The 3172-nt window shown below is 35.8% G+C and overlaps 1 long non-coding RNA gene across 1 annotated transcript; it reads right to left on the reverse strand.

The window, feature by feature from the left end:
- Nucleotides 1–1943: 1943 nt before the first annotated feature.
- On the reverse strand, nucleotides 1944–2926 carry LOC110712769. Its single transcript, XR_002509696.1, has 3 exons — nucleotides 2636–2926; nucleotides 2435–2544; nucleotides 1944–2257 (listed from the first exon to the last, which is right to left on the reverse strand). It is a non-coding gene; the product is annotated as an uncharacterized LOC110712769 (long non-coding RNA).
- Between the last annotated feature and the right edge of the window lie 246 nt (nucleotides 2927–3172).

Genomic DNA, 3172 nt, shown 5'->3' on the forward strand with positions numbered 1-3172 from the left:
TCAGTGAAGATATATTCTCAGGTAGGTTTTCTAACAAGATTAGATACATTCAAAGATTTCAAACCCTTATCAGGAGTTGTACTTTATGAATCACTAGTTATACTAGTCTATTAGGTTAGGTTTATGTTATTTTTAAGGGTCTCTTACTAATAGCATACTTTTGGTCCATGTGTTTTGTTAAATAACTAGGGTTTGAATTTCAAACATGTAACTTAATTAATTTTTATATACTCTTAAGACCTGTACCTTCAAAATTTCAAACTCATCATTTGTGTGTGTGATTTGTTCATTAATCAAGGTTTAAAATTCAAATTTGTATATTATCATATACCTTGTACTTTTAGGACGTGTACATTATAGATATAAGAAATGAACTCCTGAATTGTACCAAAATTTGTAATTTATAATTTTATTTATTTATTTATTTATTTATTATTATTATTATTATTATTATTTTGACACATTTACAGAACTACCTTATAATTGTTTGGTATACTTTTAAGATATATATTTTAATTTTATAGTTATGTGTGTGTGTGTGGTGGGACCCTTCCCCGGACCCTCACCTCGCGGGGATGCCAATGTGCACCGGGCTGCCCTTTTGTGTGTGTGTGTGTATAATTTGTTTCATAATCAAGGTTCAAAATTTCAAACTTGTACCTTACAACTTTATGATATGTACTTTATAAATTTAATTTTAGTTTATGACATGTAAATTGCAGCTCTATGGTATGTATGCATCTTATGTGGTTTCTATTGGCCTCTTTACTTATTTTGGCTTAGTACTCACTTTTCATGAATCTCCAACTGTCATTCTAATGTTCCATGTCAGATGACCTTTTGCCCTTTCCTCATTGAACTTCTACTGTCAAGTTGTGCAGCAACCTGCTGTTACTGAGTTATCTTTTTCCTTTCATTTTTCTGCAGTTGACGGTGCTGACAGTGTACATCTTTCTTTATCTGGTAGGTTGACAATTCTACTAGTGTCAATACCACATTTACCTGGCAGATATATCATGCTGTGTGTGACTGGCTGGATTTTATATTATAGTGTTTTTATATTAATTTTAAATAATACTTTTGATGGTTTTGTATTTACTTAGGCAACTTTATTTATATCATTTGTCATTATGACATGAATTGTTTTTTTAAAGCTTGAGATGAGGTTATTGATCTAGAAATTTCTTCACTCTTAAGATGGCATTTATAGAAAAACATTATTGTTAGAAAAACAGTATCAAGCAACTGGGAGGGGTTTTGTTGTCCGGCATATAAAGTTGAGCGAAAGCTACAGGCTTTATTCTCGGAGTCATTTTGTCAAAGGGTATATCCTTTTCTCCTTGTCATGTTGCTCGTATAGTGTCTTGAACAGTCTTTGAGCTGTATGGCTTTCTCATTGCAGGCTTGAAGTTGTGCTTTTGTTGATTGTTTTTCTTGCTTATGGCTATAATGATGGTGGTGCGATAGGCTACATTCTGCTTTCTATCAGCAGTTGGTTTATGGCCCTCTCTTGGCTATTTGCTCCCTACCTGTTCAATCCATCCGGTTTCGAGTGGCAAAAGTAAGTTGGGGGTTTGTGACTTAAAAGCTATCTAGCTTTTGTGGACATCAACAACTTTGCTTAATTTAATTATACTAATTCATGTTTCCATTTGTTATGTCTAGGACTGTGGAAGACTTCAGTGATTGGACAGATTGGCTTCTTTATAGAGGTGGAATTGGTGTTAAGGGTGAGGAGAGTTGGGAAGCGTGGTGGGAAGAAGAATTGGTGATTTCTCTACATCTCTAAACTTGCCAAACTACTATTTCTTAAGCTGTATCATCTTAACTGTATACTTTGGCACCTAAACCCCTTTCCAATGGTGTCCATGTCAATTTTGCATAATAATTGAGTCCATGATGGTTAATTTCAATTTAAGCAGAATTCAGGAAGCATAGTGGCAGCCTGAAAGCAACTGATCCATTCTTCAGTACAGGTTGAAAAGTTTGTATGTAGGTTGTTTAGTCTTGAAGCTAGTTGATACGCCAGATATAGAATAATAGATCCAAAAGGTTGAACAAAGACATCTACCATATACCATCAGACCATCACCAATTCACCACCCACCAGACCACCACTTCCACCTCAAACTGAAGCATGGAGAATGGAACATAAAGCAAAGAAAGCTTAGTATGAACCTGAGAGATAGCATCATAACGAGCGATTCCCCAAGCAGCTTCCTTAACTGCCAAAGCAAAAGGTTCACATGGAATACGCCTACATTATCGCATCCAAACAAGCATAAGTCATTTGCAGAACACAGAAAAGTTGCATAATAAGAGAAATATCATATTCTTAATCAGAAAGACGTTTCAGGACATGTAAATGAAGATTAAATATCGCCAACCATTAATCTCATGGAGGCATAGGTCTAGTGGATCTGAGATGGCTTACCATTTTGCAAATCGAGCACCCTGATTATAATACTCAGCAGACCTTGAAGCCAGGCCATCTAACCCTTGGCACCAAGATTCATTGTTTGAGCCTGGCAGAGGAACCAACATCTGCAATGCAAAGAGTGAGGACATAAAATGAGGTCATTGATCAGTATTTACAAGTAACAATCGAATGTGGAAGACGTTCAAACTGTCATACCTTGTCGACCTTGATGACAGGCACGACATTCTCATCAAGTAAGCAGTCGACAATTTCTTGCCATCCGTTGTAGACTGGTAGAGTGTTTCCTCAAACAGAATGACACTAGAAATGTGTTCGCCAAGACCAGGAGTTGTCAGTAAGAGCTGCCTATACATCTGACGATTGTTCTCAGTGTTATCTAAGCCAATTGATGCCAGTCTCTTCCCACAAGTTGCATTCGATTCATCAATGGCAAGAATGCCACGTGCAGGAGAAGCAATAGATTTCTGCGAAGTTAAAATTCAGTATTTAAACATTAAACATGTAGAAGTATACTTGATCATGGAACATGATTAACTATCACATTGTCGATACAATAAAAACTTATGCAAACATATATAGGGGATGTATACATCTAGGTGCAACTCTCAAGATCAAATATCACCATCAAATTGATGATACAAGTAAAAAAAAAAAGATATACTTGGTATGTCAGTACTCGAGATCACAAGCACCACCACATATAACCAAACCTAACATAAAGTAACCTTTTAA

The sequence above is a fragment of the Chenopodium quinoa genome, unplaced genomic scaffold, assembly GCF_001683475.1.
Source record: "Chenopodium quinoa cultivar QQ74 unplaced genomic scaffold, ASM168347v1, whole genome shotgun sequence".
NCBI lineage: Eukaryota > Viridiplantae > Streptophyta > Magnoliopsida > Caryophyllales > Amaranthaceae > Chenopodium > Chenopodium quinoa.